General features: G+C 34.4%; 1 protein-coding gene across 1 annotated transcript in view; it reads left to right on the forward strand.

Moving 5' to 3' along the window:
* Positions 1–20,337, forward strand: part of LOC138707601 (cell adhesion molecule Dscam1-like) — a 386,068-nt gene that overhangs the window by 3,407 nt on the left and 362,324 nt on the right. The window lies entirely within an intron of this gene.

Raw genomic sequence — 20,337 nt, forward strand, 5'->3', positions numbered from 1 at the left:
CTACAAATTTACAAATTACACTACAATTTTACACACAAAATTGAATAAGATAATAATAATAATAAAAAATAAACAACAAATAAGAAGAAATCGGACATAATATATAACATACAGAAAGAAAGAAAAAAGCATAATAATATGTGAACAGCAGGTCAAAATAAATGAGGCATACAAAAAAAAGACAATTATTCATAATAATAATAATAATAATAATAATAATAATAATAATAATAATAATAATAAAATAAGAATAGTAATAATGATGATAATAATAATAATAATAATAATAATAATAATAATAATAATAATAATAGTAATAGTAGTAATAAAATAGTGCAGTACAAAGTATACAGTGAATACAATATTTCTAAGTACACACAATGAGGAAAATTAAGATTATATATAGCTCAACTTATCACATTAGAGATGTAACATTATCGGAAAATATGAAAACAAAAATATAAAATAAGTTGAATATCATTAGAACATAAAAAAAATGTGAAGACGTGGAAACATGCAATACAACACTTGTCATAATAGTAAGTTAGTTTGGCAACTCGTCATAAGATAATTTTCTAACTTGGATTTGAAAGAATTCAATGTTCGGCAGCCCTTGACTTCAGGCGGCAGAGAGTTCCAGTGACGAGAGGTAGCAACAGTGAAGGATGAGGAATACAGAGACGATGCGTGAAGTGGAATTTCTAGCGTGTTATCGCGTTGTGATCGAGTATTAATATTATGATAGCGAGAGAGAGTATGAAATCGAGCGAATAAATAATAGGGGGATGAAGAGTGCATAATTCGATATAAGAGAGAAAGTGAGTGCAGATTTCTCCTCTCATGTAACCTAAGCCATGATAACTTCTTGAAAGAAGGTGAGATATGATCATAGTATCGAACATTACAAATGAAGCGGACGCACGCGTTATGAACACGCTGTAGTTTCTGAGCGGAATCAATCCTGAGATCACTGAACAAAACGTCGCAATAATCGAAGTGAGGTAGAATGAGTGTCTGTACCAGCGTCTGTTTTAATTTAGATGGATAATGATACAATCTTTTTAGTGAATGGGGAATAGAGAATGCCTTCTTACATGTATATTTAATATGCGTATCCCAATTGAGATTAGATACGAGATGGCGAAGCGAAAGCAGCTTGCAGAAGATGTGAAGAAAGTTATTGTTCAACTTATCCTTAAAGGCAAATCGTTAAGGGAAATAAGTAAAATTGTTGGACATACACATTCAACAGTTCAGCATATTGTAAACAAATTTAATTATGAAGGGTCTTGGAAGAATTTTTGGCGAAAACCAAAAGAAAGAAAATTAAATGAAAGGCACGAAAGATACATTGCACAAAAAATTCGTCGTTACCCTAGGTTAAGTATGGAAAAATTGCGTTCATAAGTACAAGACACTATAGGAAAAGAAATATCTAATCAGACCATTCCTTGTGTACTGTGAAAACACGGATATCATGGCAGGGTTCCATATAAGAAACCTTTTATTACCGTAATAATTAGTGACTCAAAAAGAATAAGACTTCTATTTGAAAACAAACACGTTTCTAAAGAGGAAGACTATTGGGATCGTGTAATATGGTCCGACGAGACGAAGATAAATCTTTTCGGCTCAGATGGTTGCAACCGAGTGTGGAGGAAGGCAAACTCTGCCTTCAGGAAAGAAAATACTATTCCTATCGTAAAACACGGAGGTAGTTCCTTCATGATATTGGCCTGTATGTCTTCCCTTGGAGTCGGAAACGTAAGCTTCATTGATGGAATTATGGATAAAATGACGTACAAGAGTATTCTTGTGACAAGTTTGAAAGAAATGGGCTTTCAGGGTAGTTATATATTTTAATATGATAACGACCCTAAACACACCGCCGAAATCGTCAAGGCGTGGCTCATTTGGAACGTTTCCCAACAACCCAAAATGGCAATTCAATCAGGGGATTTAAATTCTATCGAACATCTGTGGCCAATTTTGAAAAGGAGGGTACGAAATAGCAAGGTAACATCCATTCCAGAGCTCAAAAGAATAGTGGCAGAAGAATAGCGGAATATCACTCCAGAGGTTTGCAAGAAACATGTCTCTTCAATGAAAAGAAGATGTGAGGAGATTATTAAAGCTAAAGGATATGTTACAAGATATTAATTTTGTGTAATAGTTGGCAATTAAGACTGAAAAGTACAAAATGATTAGATGTACGAAGAGAAAATTTGCATAAAATATGCACATTTGTTTTATTTTGTATGTTTATTTATACTGATTTGAAAAATTTGACGAAGCTTATGTTATATCCTGAAAAGAAGATATTGTTTTTTCATATTTTGATTTTACCCGTTAAAGTAAATTATATTTTCGTTAACAAAATTATATATTTTTATTAACAATATTACTGTACGAACAAGATTGTTACATACTGTATAATGAGAATCACGTAAGTGTAGTTCCTAAAAGTCTAATTTGGCCGTCTCTTCAGTGTTGCCAACTAATACCAGTTATCGTCAAAGAGGGAAAAATCACAATGCTACATACTGAAAATAATAATAATAATAATAATAATAATAATAATAATAATAATAATAATAATAATAATACTAATAATAAACAATAACAATGTCTTAACTATTTACCACATCTCATCTTTACAGTATGTTGCGAGGTGTTTTCTAAATGGTTCAATAAATTATGAAATAGTATGTTTTCCGCCTGGATTTCTTACGATTCACGAGACCTAACCTAAAAATGTAGTTTGATCACGTGAAATGATTAGTACGAATTCTGAAAACAGAACACCACTTTAAAATATACAGCTTACTTAAAAACTTACAAGTTCTTTCTTTCTTGGGGAAGTCGCTACCATGCTATTTCCTCTCTTAGACATTTTAATAAAAATATAAACACGAATTTCATCATAATGTCAAATATATTTATGTGCATGTTTCATATGAAGTAGGTCTATAAGCTATTTCTTATTTAATCACACTTACCTGAATATAGAATTGACTTGGAATCACAACGCAACAGAACTGAATTTTGTATTAATATTAATACCGGTATTACTAATTAATTATTAATTCACAACCCTAAGTACTCGCATTTTCATCAGTTTACTTTACTGCAAACCGAAGTTATTGCTGTCAATATAACAGAAAATAAACATGCCAGTTGTAGTTTTAATCAGGATATTTGGAAATCTACTTGGTTTCTCAATTCAGATTCAAGATTAAATTAATTACAAACGAAACTACGTATATTTGATTTATTGAATTTACTAACATGATGAATTAATAACATAAAGTAGCTACCTTCGTTCGTTCATGCGTCCGTCAACTGATGCCATAATTTCTTCCGTATTTTTTTTTTAATATCTTCTGCAATCCAGTCTACACTTGTGGAGTAACGGTTAGCGCGTCTGGTCCGGGTTCGATTCCCGGTCGGGGCAAGTTACCTGGTTGAGATTTTTTCCGGGGTTTTCCCTCAACCCAATATGAGCAAATGCTGGGTAACGTTCGGTGTTGGACCCCGGATTCATTTCACCGGCATTATCACTTTCATCTCATTCAGACGCTAAATAACCAGAGATGTTGATAAAGTGTCGTAAAATAACCTACTAAAATAAATAAAAATCTTCTGAATCCATGTCTGGTCTTAGACGGTGAAGAGGCAACCATAATCGAATAATAAAAAAGATCATCACGAACTCGAAGCAACGGGTTTTGTATTCTTAATAACCGTATCTCACCTTCAGTCGAAAAAATACACTTAAGACGTTTATGCCTTAAGAAAAACCATAGTGTCATCATAAATTAACACAGAATACAAATTAGCGCGTCGGATTGTCCTTAACAGCAATAACGTTATAAGTGAAAACAATGCAATTCCGCTCAGCAAAATAGTTCTGTTAAAATTCCGTCATCCATAGCCAAGAAAAATTTAACAAGATCATATGCGTCCACCTTACTTTGATGTGTGACGTGAATGAATACACTTATTGAAAACTGTGTTCTTACCCACGTGCATGTCAACTGTCAACGTCTTCATAGCTATGTCAGTTAATTTCCTTCAAGCCAGACAATGCATTCTTAACAACTCAACTTCATTCTCGAGGCTTTTATAACGCGTTACAATATTTCTAAAATATTTGCTAAGATGATAATAGATTATAGACCAATAGAGAAAGTGCTACAGGGTAGTTGTACCCTGGGTCACAACAATAGTAAAAGGGTTTTCTACGTCTACGTCTTCTTTGAGGTCCGGGGCGAAATTTATATAGGACTGCTCTGTAAGTCAGTAGTCTAATGTATCTCTTTTCACAAATTTTCCTTTTTTTCGAAACTACATCTTTGATGTTAGCCATTTTCTAAGCGCATGCAGTTTTAACGAAATTCAATGGAAATATTCGTACGTGTACATGCATATATTATCCGGTATGAAACGTTAAAAAATTTTAAGTATCGTCAAAATTAGGAGCTAAAATATTATGTAAATAAAAAACATAAACAATTGTCTTATTTTCAAAAATTTATTGCGCTTAAACTAATCTATACAGGGTGATTCACGAGGATTTACCGCCATTTACGGAGCTTATTTCCGATGAAATTCTGAGCAAAAGAAGTCTTATAAATCATGTCCTAATCTCAATTTCAGGGTGACACTCTAGATCATATATACCCAGATTGCTCTGCGTTATAGGCTTTGACGGTAACAAATGTTGCCATCTAGTTGTTACATAAGGAGTCACGTCATAACTCCCATTTGAATTGCATTAGCGACTGTATTACCGTCTCTTGTTCGTTTACAGCGGACGGGTGGCGATCCTGGCGGTTGTTCCCTTCAAAGTGCAACCGATTTTAACATAGGAATGAACAATCTATATGTGATCAGGGATAACACTTATGTGAAGTTGTTAGTAAAATACCTTTTTTTAATTTAATTTTAAGGGTAAAATAATATTACAAATAGAGAATGAACTATTCAGAAATATCATTTAATTGGCTAGTGTTATGAAGCTAAAATGTGTTGTTAATTGCTTTGTACAGATTTAGTTTTTCAATTTTTAATTAAAAATTACGTAATTCTTACGCATTTATCACTGGCCGAAAATAAACTGCCTACTGAAAGATGCACTGGAAGGAATGGTGAACGGGAGAATAGTTCGGGGCAGAAGAAGATATCAGATGATATACGACATTAAGGTATATGCGGAGACTAAGAGGAAGGCAGAAAATAGGAAAGACTGGAGAGTGCTGGGTTTGCAGTGAAAGACTTGCTCTTGGGCAGAACACTATGAATGAATGAATACACCCCATCATTTTTCCTCGCAGACTCTGTGTTATAAAGGTTCAATTAAACTAGGCTGTACTCTTGGAAAATTACATCACACACGACTGTTGCCTGCAGCCTTTTATCAGGGTAACGATTATAGTAATATGCGTTACAAGAGCGGTATGTTGAAGTTTTTATGTTCGAGGAAATGTTTGAAAAAGCGAAACGTAGTTGAGATTTTTTAATTTCCGAGAATTGAAAGAAAATATACCGCTCGTGTATCGTACATTATTTTGTGCGAAGATAATTTATTACATACCTGAAAGAGGAATTTCTAATTACTTGCAATGAAATCTCCATCTTGGTTTCTGTTCAATGACGGCAAATTTGGAAAACAAAAATATCTATCTTCAACATCGTTGCTTTAAAATGTTTTTTGTGTTTACTATACTCCAGCAGGCCGTGATATACGTCTGTCTTTTTTTTCCCCAGTCTATAAATGCGAACTTAAAACAAACGGTAAGGTTATGTAATGATTTATTTTTCATTTTAATATTTTAACAATATTATTTATATAACATATTGCAGTAATAACATCGGCATCTGGAATCTTGTTGATTTTTTCACGGCTTCCTTATTGTTACTTGCATCACGAATGCAGTAACTTTAGTGGAGTTGTAGAGTTCAGTTAATTTTTGCACATATTTAAAAACAATAATTAACAGTGCAATTTAGGTGAAATTGCAGTGGTAAGTTTCCAATTTATAATTATTACTATACTGAACGTCTCTAAAGATAATATGTTAAAAGCTAAAACAGTAAAATCAATATGTCACTTAAGCGGTAAGGAGAGGGAAATTGTTATGTGTGTTAGGTTGGGAATATTGAATGTGGAATTTTAGACTTTCCGCGGATTGGTTTTGTGCGGAAACCAAGCAAATACGCACGATCTCGCACAAAAATATTTTAAACGTATTACAAAAGACCCAGGTTTAGGCCTACTTTTCACACGGAGGAGCCATGCTATGCTTTTCATTGCATTCGGCCGGGTTTCAACCCGTAAACTTCGAATCCAACGGCCACCACGGTTAGCAGAGAGGATTGAACAAGTTCGCATGTTGTAGGCCTCATTTGTGGCATGGGAATAGACTGTGTTTAGGAACCGTGTAACTAACAAGAATTGAATAACGCCTGCGTGGACATTCCGGCGGAAGTGCATTTTCCCACATAAAAGTGCTGGAAATAAAATTGAATCAAATATACAGAATTGTAAAACAAGATTGATAAATAATGTATGGAACATATGTTTCGTTTCCTCTAATTTAGAAGTCTGTCAATATAATGGAATTCACAATAAATGAATATTCAAACTCTGGTCGATGCATGCCTTAAGGCTTGCTTGCTTCCCGGTTGACAGGTGAATAGAAATTCTTCAAGAGGTAGAAAAGTGAAATTATTTTTTCGCTTTCAATGATACAGTTTGGGGCACTCACGGAGAGTGAATTTAAATGTAGATATTGGTTATTTCAACCATTTGCTAAAATACAGTCTTACTAAACACTTTCGATACTGTATAAAAAATATATGTGGTATCGACATTCAATTTGCGCTTCTAGGATAAGGAACTGTAGAAATAGTCAACAGCAATTCTCACTAGAGGTTTTGATTTATCTAGAGTAAATCAAAATTGGAGTGGGATTTAATTGACTATTACACTATTAGAAGAAAGTAGCCTATATAAAGATTAGAGGAAATAAAGTACTCTAATACAATAAAATAACAAATGACTTACTGAAATACTATTTCACGAAAACGTTTGAACGGAGCCCCCATTTCCACTCGAATGTCTATGCTGTAAACAAATGATGATCGCAAAGCATGTTTTATAGCACCCTCTTTTTTATCTTCTCAGATAGTACCGTAAAGAATTTGCAGCTTGAAATGTTGGCAAAGAAATAAACAAATGGTAGGGAGGTGATACAAACAGAAGAAAGTATATAAAGATTAGAAGAAATAAAGTACTCTAATACAGTAGAGTAGATATTAAATGACTTATTGAAATTCTATTTCACTAATGTTACCTTCACAAAAATGTTTGAACGGAGCCGACATTTTCAGTCATCTATGCGGGAAACAAATTACGATCGAAAGCATGTTCTATAGTGCCGTAAAGAATTTGTAGTTTGAAATGTTGGCAAACAAAGAAAAAAATGCTAGGGAAGCGATGAAATAAACAAATGCTAGGGAAGCGATAACATTGTGCGATAAACAGCCATGATAGGTTGAAAGACGTCTTTTCGTACAGTTTTGTTGGTCAAAAGTAGTATGACGTAGTAAAAGTGTAATAGTCAATAAGTACTCTAATACAATAAACTAGATATTAATTGTCTTACTAAAATTATATTTCACTAATTTTACCTTCACCAAACTGTTTGAACGGAGCCGATATTTTCAGTCAACTATCTATCCGGGAAACAAATTACGATCGCAAACCATGTTTTATAGTACCGTAAAGAATTTGTAGTTTGAAATGTTGGCAAACAAAGGAATAAATGCTAGGGAAGTGATAAAAACAAACAAATGCTAGGGAAGCGGTGAAATTAAGCAAATGCTAGGGAAGCGATAAAATTGTGCGATAAACAGCCATGATAGGTTGAAAGACGTCTTTTCGTACAGTTTTGTTGGTCAAAAGTAGTATAACGTAGTAAAAGTGTAATAGTCAATATGTACTCTAATACAGTAAACTAGATATTAATTGACTTAGTAAAATTCAATTTCACTAATGTTACCTTCACCAATATGTTTGAAAAGAGGCGCCATTTTCAGTCATCTATCTATAGGCGTACGGGAAACAAATTACGATCGCAAAGCATGTTTTATAGTACAGTAAAGAATTTGTAGTTTGAAATGTTGGCAAACAAAGAAAAATGCTAGGGAAGTGATAAAAACAAACAAATGCTAGGGAAGCGATAAAATTGTGCGATAAACTGCCATGATTGGTTGAAAGAGGTCTTTTCGTACAGTTTTGTTGGTCAAAAGTAGTATGATGTAGTAAAAGTGTAATAGTCAGCAAGACATTATTGGTACTACAGCTCTGATTGCTACCCTGGCGTAAGAATAATCGTTAAGATGGCTGTCTGCGATATCGACATGCATATTGCGTACATTGAGAAACATAATTGTTGAACGGGCGAAAGTGTTTCAAGATCTGTAGTGTGGTTCATAAGTGGCTACAGTTTTCATTTCATTTCAGCATACATACTATACAGGGTGAACCGTAAGTAATGTCATTAATTTCAGGGAGGGGGTTATTCTTTTAGATATTTCAAACAAAAAGTTTAAGTAAATAGTAAAAAGTAAATAAAATTTTTGTTTTCTTTTCGAGGTAAAATTGTTTCACATGAAACATTTCATAGCGTATTTTTGGGAAAGCCATTGATTTAATTTCCAATATGCACAGTTAATTTAAGAGAGTAGTGTATTATGATAATAAATTATTGAAAGAATTTTAGTTTTGTCCTTTAAATGTAGAGAATTCGATCTGATTTCCGATTCACCTGGGAGTTCACAGATACGAGATATCCATCTTCGCCATCGATATGTTTTGTTTAAGCATTTATTAGACCTATAATAAATTCACTTTAACCAAATGAATTTAAATGAGAAATTGTGCTTTTAAGTATTTCCATATATTATTTCTTACATTTAAATGTAATGTATTCGTTTACATATCGATAGATATGTAATGCATATAATCCGAATTTGTCGGTTAACTTTAGTGTTATAATAATAATTATTATTGTGGTCAGAAATATTTTCGTCATTTTGTTGGTGAGCTCCAGTTTCTTGCAATCCGCCACATGGTGGACGGATCACGGAGACGTCATTCAACGCCCGTGGACTGTGGAAGGGGAACTAATGCTTTCCTCATGGTTCCGTCCCTCTCTCTGTCAGATGTGCATCCCTGGTCTACGTTATCCATTCGGCTAATTGTGGGCATACTTAGAAACCGTGAACTAAAATCTGTTGCTTATGTGATATGCATCGTGTTTCAAAATTACTTTCATATAATTATTAAGTATTAATGAGAAATTAACATGTTACACGTCATTTGATAATCAAACTTTCAAGATTTCAAATTCTAAGTCTAGGAAAATGTACTTATTAATACTGCTATCATAAGAGACATTGTTCAAAATGGCAACTCCGCAACATAAATCGTTTTCAGTTCTGCAGATTCTTCTTCTTCTTCCTCCTCTTCTTCTTCTTCTTCTTCTTCTTCCATGGTACAACAGCCTTCTTAGGCCATGACCGCCTCAATGATTCTCCGCCTCAATGATTCTCCTCCATTTGGTTCTGTCCCGCGCTTCATTTTTCCAGCGGCTTACTCCGATTGACTTCAAATCTTTTTCAACATCGTCGAGCCATCTTGTTGCTGGTCGTCCCACTTTTCTTACTGTGTAGAATGGGTCGGTAAGGGTGACTTTTTTACATGGGCTATCATCATCCATCCTATATAGATGGCCTAGCCATCTCAGTCTGTTGGCCTTGATCACTTTAATTATATTCGCATCATTATACAAATTGTATAATTCAGTGTTATATCTGATACGCCAGGTACCCTCTTCATTTACTGGGCCATAATCTTTTCTTAACACTTTCTTTTCGAATACCATTAACCTTTCTACTGTATATTTTCTTTACTCAAGGTCCAACTTTCTGATCCATATAATAGGACTGGTCTATTCAATGTTTTATATAGCCTACATTTTGTTTTTATGCTAATCCATAATAACATTTGTTTGCCATCTTAATTCTTTAGTTTATGTCTACTGTTACACTATTATCATTTGTTATGATAGTTCCCAGGTATTTAAATTGTGTCACATTTTCAAATTTATATTCATGAATAGTGATATGTTTTTCCTTTCCTTGTGTTCTTCCAGTCTGTAAGTACTTAGTCTTACCCTCATTAACTGTTAGTCCCATCTTCTTAGCAGTTCTGCAGATTACGAAAACAAATTCAGTAACAATTATTGTACAAAGGTTGTTTCTTTAACGAAATGACCGACTACCACATCGTTGGATTGAACGTGCTATCGCCGATTATCTGAAATACCGCCCTTGGCCTGCCAGATAACCGGACTTGGCACCATGTAACTTTCGTTGTGGGAATGGAGAGAATGCTGTTTATGTGATACTACTACACCAACACCTTGGAAAATAAGACATCGGATCACAGCTGTGATCGCATCCGTAAACATAGATATGTTGAAAAGTGAGTGGCAGTTATTTAACTTTTGTTCATGTATGCTGCTGTGTAGTGAGGAGTTCTCAATACTAGTCCAACCTCCTGAGTGCTGGAGTATGGAATACTATACTTCATACCTACATTTAGTTTCAAATTTTCCACTAGGTGGAATCGTTATCGATCAATTTTTTTCTGTGCTTGCCAAGCTCCTGTCATCTTACAGAAAGCACAAGAAGGTTTATTTAATCATTGCAATGCGTGTTTCAACTATTTATAAATGAAAATGGCGACCAGCAACTCAACACCAAGGTACCGTAAGACATGCTTTCGAAGTAAGTACGCAGTGAACTTTATATTTTAATGGTAAAAATTATGATATAGGATATACAGACGTGGACAAATTATTAGATTAAATTAATTACATGTGCAACAAAGCTGTATTTATCGGTAGAAATAATGAACAAAAATGTGTTTTGCACAGAAATAATGAACAGAAAATTGAGTCTTGAGGTTACTAATATTTTGTGAACATTCCCTCATTCTTTATTAACACGTTGATTTCGTCAGAGATTCTGGAAACCAAACTTTGACACTTTCTTTGAATATCAGCATCACTTAGCCAGATATCAGACAGTGCTTAAATGAGTCCATGTTTTGTTGTAAGCCTCTTTTTGTTCACTTTCTTCTTCAATATAGATCACAGATTTTCAATTTCGTTCATGTCTGGACTTCTTCCAGGCCATGGGAGAACAGACAGTTGAATATTTTCTGCAGTATATAATTAAAACACCAGTAGTACAAATACAGCCAGACAGAATATACTTAACCATTGAAAAAATATACCAGAAGATGTAAACAATCATATTTACAACAATAGAGACTCTGTGAATTATACTTATAGTTGATATGACGAATTATATTATGTTTCCAAGAAAAACGTTGTAGTCTAATAATTTGTCCACGTCTGTATATTCAGATACCCGAAGTATAGTATAATATACCTACATTTGTGCCCTAACTGTAACCTGCAGAATTCTTTCTGTATTTTTCCTCATTTCAGTGACTTTTTTGAGGTGTAGAATTATATTGAACTTCAAAAATAAAACAAGAAATGTCTGAGGACTCAGGAGCTTGTAGCGTGCGAATAAAAACTTTGAGAATTTCTTAAATTACATGTACAAGTTACTGTTTAATTGCTACTTACTTCATAACAATGATATGAAAGTGTTACCATAATTTTGAAACATGCTGTATATTAAGTGCGGTTTCACGTGCTTCTAATCCCACATTCTGAGAGTTAAGGCTGGTTCACAATAAATCGGGAACGAGAACCAGAATGAAAACGAGAAGCAAAAGACGTGAATATGAAAATGTTTGACTCACAATAAACCGAGAACGTAGACGACAATTCATATCGATATGTATGTCAATAACGATATGTAAAGTCGATATTACGCATTCTGATGTTATTTGTGTATAATTGACCAATGGCGTTCTCTCATGAGTACAAGGCAGCCAACATAAACACAGGTTAACCAACTTCGAAATTTCAACTGAAACATTTCATTAGGTATAGTACTATAAATATGCCCATGCATCTTTATTATCACAATCTATTTTAAGTCTACCATAACGTAAAATAATTAGAGAAGAAACATTTGTAATAGAACAAAAATGAACACAACAGTAGTTATTGAATTGAAGCGTGAATATGTAGTGTGTAATACAACCAATACAGTAATAAATATGATTCGCTTGCGATCGGTGTTCAAAGATGCAGCTATTGAAAGCCACGTATTCTCCTTCATTTTCTCATCTTTATACGAGGCGCGCCGCTTATCGTAAAAGTGAGGATTTTCCTCAACACTCAATATTAGAATCTCATCAAATAAAACTTGCTCCAAGATGCACAGCACAGAACAAAATAATGCATAGGTTATGTCACGGTCTTCTTGCTACAAAATATACGATGACAAAATGACTTTTAGATGGCAATAGAATGAATCTAGTGGGCTGTGATCGGAATCGTAAACGCCAAAGTTGAAACTTGTCCAACTCTCCGTTCCCGATCTCGAGCTCCGGCAAGCTTTTCTTTAATTGTGAATGCTCACATTTAAATGTATACATTTTAACAATTTTACCGTTTTCGTTTTCGTTCCGATTCTCGTTTCCGGTTTATTGTGAACCAGCCTTTACCTATGTTCCGGCGTACAAAGTTTAGGTTCTTGAAAGACACTGTTGTGTGCTCCATTCCAGGCTAGAGCATTTGCATTATGCATGGTGAATGTGATGACCCAATTTACGAGAGTGTCGTGCGGGTCTAAAAATTGTCAGTTTATGATAAAGTCGAGATATGGACTTTGGTCAGAGCTTTCCGGGGGCTGCCAGCACCATAGAAAGGAAGGCAAAAAGAGAAGTTGGCTAATTGCTCCGTCAGACGAGACGTGTAGTGTATTTGTCTTTTAGATGTTTCGTTGATATTTAAAGTTTACATTCCACAAGTAGAGAACGGAGTTGTATGGCCGCATTCTGCCTCTTGTCCCCGGAATGATGGGGGTTGGGTGGGGAGGAGACGATGTTCATACGCCAAGGATGGGCTGGGGTAAGGGAAGGCACAGAGATGAGGATGACCGCTGCTACAGGAGGGCGCGTGTACACATTACTGTGAACACTCGTAAAATCAATACCTGGTTTCTTGAATTAAATATAGTCAAAAGAGACGCAAAAAATAATAAAAGTAATCGAAATTTTAAGAATATAGAGGAAAATTTACAACCTTACTGACAAATAAAAACCTTTCAGTATTGGAAAAAGAGATTATGAAAGGCTGTTAACCCTTAACTGGTATCATGACGTTCGTGAGACGGCTCTGAACTTCTCCACTGCCATCCTTCCTCCTAAAAGAGTTATTTTGCTTCCTCCGTTTAGGTACCTTTCAGTTTCGGATGTTGGTTTTGTGCTGTGAAAGTCGCACACCCTCATTGTGTTTGACCTTGAGTAAGTGTGTAGTGAAATCGACACCTCGTCTCACAGACGTATGATACCAGTTAAAGCCTCGGTTTTTCTGAACCGACGCATGCGGTTTGCAAGGTCGCACCTCACAGTTTTAGAAACCACTCACTATCTTTCGTGTAGTCCGGATTTGTGCGAGGCGGGCCTCGCACCTCGCAACCCGCATGCGTCGATTCAAACTGCGTCCTCGAAATGCTAGCTTTCTCGCATTCTTTTGCTATATTGCCTATATTTCTCACCGATGTTTCACTCTTTCCCACTGCGTTTGCTGTTCCTTCCACAGCTCTTTTTAGAGCAGTGATCTCCGAAAGCTGTGTCGCGACACATGCCCCTGCCTCCACTCAAGCGTAACCATGGCTTCATACCCCCAGCCTCTGTGTAAAGCCTTCACTTCGATATAATACAAGACGTTTATCAGCAGCGGACGTATACATGTGTGTAGGATAAAATGTTTCGATGTCTTTTTCAAAACAGAAAATTTAATTTTACGGAGGATGGGAGCAAAAGTAATCCTTTTGTGGAGACAAAAATATGAGAGAGTTAATTTGTTGTAAAATTTTAAATGAAGTATAAAAGAACAATGTACGTTGTCATTATTCTTCTTAACATTAAGACTACCGTGCCTTACCTGTAAATTGAATATTTTGTTAATAAACGAACAATAAAAAGTTTCGGTTTCTATGTCTTAATCGGAGTAAAATATTTCGACGTTTTTTTTCGACGTATGCAATATAATTTGAATATTTAATTAATAAACAATTAATAAAAAGTAACGGCTTCTATGTCTTAGTCGGGGTAAAATACTTTGACTTTTTTTCTTAAGTATGTAGTGTAGTTTACAACTTTGTGACCAGCCTGGTACGTTTTTCTAATTTCAAATATCTGCTGATGTAAAGTACACGTTATTTTTATGGCAAATAAGAAAATATATTTTATTTTATTAATAATACAAAAATAATGAATAGGAGGATGAAAGTTAATACGGAAAAAGTGTGTGCAGTTAATAAGTAAAAGAATATTATATTGCTTTTGTTTTCTGGCCAAAGTCCTTCTCTGCACTGTTATTCACTGCATTACCTGAGGAGATACCCACTCCACCCCTCTCCCTGCGATAATGGTGTGCGGGTTGCATATCTATTACGTCACAATTTCGTGATGTTTGGCAACCACTGATGTTAACCCTTAACTGGTAACATGACGTTCGTGAGACGGCTCTAAACTTCTCCACTGCCATCTTTCCTCCTAAAAGAGTTATTTTGCTTCCCCCGTTTAGGTACCTTTCAGTTTCGGTTGTTGGTTTTGTGCTGTGAAAGTCGCACACCCTCATTGTGTTTGACCTTGGGTAATTGCGTAGTGAAATCGACACTCCGTCTCACAGACGTATGATACCAGTTAAAGCCTCGGTTTTTCTGAACCGACGCATGCGGTTTGCGAGGTCGCACCTCGCAGTTATAGAAACCACTCACTATCTTTGGGGATGGATTTCCAGGCTATGAGGAGGAACTCTGTGTAAAATTGAAGAGAATTTGACTTCCCAGCAATATATCTAAATGCTGGAAAATACTGTATGCTTCCTAGCATGCGCATGTTGGAACCTGATATAATTATATTTTTTCAACAGGGCAATTCCTCCATGCACACATCTTTGTTGTATCAGATATGGTTCCAATATCATGTTTGGTGTTAAGAGCACAGACATTTGCTATTTCTATATTCTTTGCTTATTTCTTTAGTTCGTTACATCCACATTTTCGTTCCATTACTATATGACAGCGGTGGCGAAAATGTAATCGTGCGCCGAGCCACTGTTTAACCTGCAACGTGCATAGCACCTATGGAGGGAGGCGGACACCCGAAGGGGAAGTGAAGCAACTGCCTGACTTATTAACGGATTTTCATTTTCCTTACATCAAGCACTTAAATATAATTTTATATAGTACCAGGCTACAAACTAATGTCTAGTACGTGTAACGAAGAAAGAAATGGACATTAAATGAACAATATCACAATCTAAAATTAACTGTCTTCAGAATGTCTCTGCAACAAAGTTTCAAAATCTGGAATTATGTCACTTACTGCCAGTTGTAGTTGATCACGAAGGTATTTGTCTCTCAGTCGTGATCTAAATTTGGTTTTTACTATTTTAATTTTAGCGATCCTAGTGGTTAGCAACTATCTATGGATGCATATTCCCTACGTACTGAGCTTCGTGACTGTATATACTAGACTGTGGTAATAGTGGAAAATGAAATATATTTAGTCTTGAGTATTTCCAAGACAATTCCAGTGATAGCATACCCTAGCTTTTTTTATTGTTGTAAGTGGTGAACTAGGATTTGTAGCATCACTGTTATACAGTGACATCATTTTATTTTTACTTGCATTTTTATTTTACCTGCATTTCTGAATGTACTTCAATCCCACCCCTTCACTAATGTCCTTGCTCCAGTCAGACACACAAATTTACGGCCGCTGTTGCATTCGAAGTCTTCAAGCAGTGAAGTAAACACTGCAGTGTATAGTGTGTTTCATAAATATGATTGCGTTTTCTATAGAAGAAAGAACCTATATTAATAATATCGTACTAAAAATTATATTCAAAAGACGATAAATTCAATTTCAGAGAATATGCTTCAAAATGTTTTTAATAATATGCGTACTGAATTGAAGCCTGCATTGTAATGAACGGCAACCATTTTCAGCAACTTGTTTAAAAATTCAGATTAGCTTTTTTTGAATTGAGGTGGCTAGAAGCAAAGGAATGCTAGTGACATTTGTAATAACATGAGTTAAGTGCAGCCAGTGTAAGCTAAAGTATCTAAAATTTTAGTGGCAAAGGGATATTTTAATCGCATCACACATTAAAATTTAAATAAAAATTTGACCGATTTTACGAACGCTTAAATATTTAAACCCCATTTTCTCAAAAGTAACTTAAGTGCACTTACAGCCCTTTACTTATGTCCCCCTCAACTTAAGTGCACTCTCTATATTGTATGTTAACACCAATAATTAATATGCTAAGTAAAGTAGACAATACATAATGAACATAGCCGCCTGAAAATTTGAGTTTTTGAAAAAAAAAAATGTTACTACTCTACTGTATTTTGATAAATTCCGTAAAAGTGATGATAAAACTGAAAATCGTAATATCGTATTTCCCTACAACATAAATGGATACACTACTTTTCTCTCCTCTTATACCTAGTAAAATGATTTGTTTACATATTACACTAGTAACATCAAACTCCTGTAATGGAAGGGGGCAACAGTGTTTCCGAGTATAGCCAGATTAATGTTAAAAATGTTGGTAAAAATAAAGTGATGTCCCTGTATTACTGTCAAATTTGTGGCTACAAATGTAAATATTTTTATTCTTCTGAAGGGCAGGGTCATCATTCACAAAATGTAAATAGGAGATGGTATATGCCATGAGACAGATCAATTCCCCTCTCTACGCGCAAATTTTCTTTATAGTAACATTTGCAGAAACAGGTCTCAATAGGGAGAGATTCCATAGGCTTACATTTTAACTAATATTTGTATTGTTGAAGTCCTTGTGTATAATGTGAAGGGCAGTTTAGATAATAAAACTGTGATCACTTGCAAAACAGCGTCTTTGTTCACTTGGAGACAAATACAGACAAAAGAAGAGAGCCCGGCTGTGCTGGTATCTTTGATTGCTGGAGTGTAGAACTCTTAAAACGAGAAAAGCAATATCTTTCTGGAATAGTGACTGTAAAACGTTTGGAATGTAATTAGTGAGGTAAGGTTAAGAGCAACGACAAAACAAATGTACCCAGCATTCTTTTATTTCGGTATTTGTAGCCGTCCTTAATTAGATACGGAAGATACAATGGGTAGCCCAGTCTAGTCTGACATCTCAAGGAAGATTTTCTCGGATGGAACACTGTGTAGAACTGAAAGATGTGAAGTTTAACGTCTTCAATTTAAAATCAACATTCTGCCCTGTAGATAAGTTGCGAACAGTGTGCGAGTCAGGGTAACTACTTCGCCAATTTTATTACCAGCATTTTATCAAATCTCTGAATAGCTGAAAACGATAAATAGTTAGTAATAGAAAAGATTAAGGGGAAAGGATGGTATTTTTTTGGTGAAAAATAAGTAAATTTTCAAAAAAAAAAAAATTCTTTAAAGTACTCTGTGATATGTGTGGAATGCATAGCATAACATTTTGTGGATATTTGTGCCCTTATCGGATGTTGAGTCGTCATTTTTAAACTTCCTGCGTTATGGATTTTTAAATCACTCGCCCACTTTTATTGTTGTTTTCGGTAAATTAAATTTTCAAAAAAAAAAAAATCTTTAAAATACCGTTTGATATGTGTAGAATGCATTGCATAACATTTTGTGGGTATTTGTGCTCTTATCGGATGTTGAGACGTCATTTTTAAACTTCCTGCGTTATGGATTTTTAAATCACTCGCCCACTTTTATTGTTGTTTTCGGTAAATTAAATTTTCAAAAAAAAAAAAAAAAAAAACATTCTTTAAAATACCGTTTGATATGTGTGGAATGCATTGCATAACATTTTGTGGGTATTGGTATTTGTGCCCTTATCGGATGTTGAGACGTTATTTTTAAACTTCCTGCGTTATGGATTTTTAAATCACTCGCCCACTTTTATTGTTGTTTTCGGTAAATTAAATTTTCAAAAAATGTTTTTTCTTTAAAATACCCTTTGATATGTGTGGAATGCATTGCATAACATTTTGTGGATATTTGTGCCCTTATCGGATGTTGAGACGTCATTTTTAAACTTCCTGCGTTATGGATTTTTAAATCACTCGCCCACTTTTATTGTTGTTTTCGGTAAATTAAATTTTCAAAAAAAAAAAAAAACAAACAAACAAAATCTTTAAAATACTCTTTGATATGTGTGGAATGCATTGCATAACATTTTGTGGGTATTTGTGCCCTTATCGGATGTTGAGACGTCATTTTTAAACTTCCTGCGCTATGGATTTTTTAATCACACGCCCGCTTTTATCGCTTTCAAGTAACTTCATTTTTTTTTTGCTACAGTGCCAGACAAAAATGGATATAATTTCTGAACTATTAAAGATACATGCATGAAATTTAGAACACACATTCTTTGGGCTATTAGGAAACGTTTCTCTGTAACAGAATTTTATGAGTTGATTTCGTTTTAAAAAAATACGTCCGTTTGTTTGCAAGAAAGGAAATCAGAAAATTGTTATTAAATTTTAATTGTTTATTTTACAAACGTAGGAACTAATATCAAAATTCTGTTACAGACAGTTTGTAGAACATACTTTTGCAAATACATTGCAGAAAATTGTTTGAACCTATCTTTAAAAACGGTTTAGATATATCGGTTTTAGTATAATCCTGCATTGGGTATATATATTTTTTTCAAATTTGTGTCCCCAAATAATTTTTTTTTTTTTTCAAAATATTTTTACTTGGTTGAGTTGCCACAGCTATGAGCTCTCTACATACAAAAAAAAATAATATTTTACACCAAATAGGAAAAAAGTTAAAAAAAATACCATCCTCTCTCCTTAAGAAAAGACTAAAAGCACTCAGATATATGTGGAAATTATACTAATAAATAATGTAATAACAGCAAAATATATAAATATTTAATAACATTTCTTTGAATTGGTTTATTTTACGAGGCTTTATCAATGCTATGGTTAAGGGCCTATCTAGCATCTGAGTGATATGAAGGTGATAACGCCAGCGAAATGAGTCCAGGATTCAGCGACAAATCTTTCCCAGCTCTTAATGGTTGAAGGAAATCTCAGGAAAAAACATCAACCATGTAACATATCCTACTAACGATTTGAAACCGTTCACGATCAGACAGGCAAACAATCACTTCACAGAGTTGTCGGTAGTGTGTTGGCGCGCTCAGCAGATGGTCCCGAGGTCGATACCAGGCCCTGGAACAATAAAATTTTTACCTCGAAATTATTCAACTCAACTTTACTGGGTGCTGCCAGATTTTTATATGTAATCGTTCTTTATGTAACATATTATACACTAGACAGGTAAGGATGTCGAAATTATAAGATACCGGTACTTACAAAAATATTATTTATACATGCAAGATATCGAAGGAAATAAGCAATATTGTAACTTTATGATAGCAAAATACTTTTCTACAGTGTTCCGTCGATTTAGTAGAATGCTTTTAACTCTAAAGTAAGCAGAAAACAGTACAACGTGGTTTGTTGTGACGAGAATCCAAACCCTCGCACACCGGCAAGACACCTTATTACAAACATTTTTACATCCGAGCATTTTTGACAAAGTAAATATCATTCAACGCCTTGAAGGGTATTGCTGGAGAGAGTGAGGTAATACTTATTTCTATTTTTTATTTATTTACTTTCGTTTATTGATTTTTGATTGATTAATTTCTTTATTCATATTCATTCATTCATTCATTCATTCATTCATTCATTCATTCATTCATTCATTCATTCATTCATTCCTTTCCTTCTTTACTTATTTACTTAATAGTTTATATATAATTAATTAATTTGTTATTGTATTTTCTTGATATACAGTATATATACAGGGTGTTTGAAAAATAGAGGGCATAATTTCAGGTATGTATTCCCCATATGTAGACAGTACAAAAAGTTCATTACAACAGGTGTCCGGAAATGCTTGGTTTCCGAGTTATGGCCTTCAAAACAGTAATATTCACCGGAACGTTTTTCTTTCCGCAGGTAGTTGTCTTTACAACAGATGTTCAAAATGTCCACCTCCTGCTAAAATGTCCACCTCCTGATTGAATATAG

The sequence above is a fragment of the Periplaneta americana genome, chromosome 10, assembly GCF_040183065.1.
Source record: "Periplaneta americana isolate PAMFEO1 chromosome 10, P.americana_PAMFEO1_priV1, whole genome shotgun sequence".
Classification (NCBI taxonomy): Eukaryota; Metazoa; Arthropoda; class Insecta; order Blattodea; family Blattidae; genus Periplaneta; species Periplaneta americana.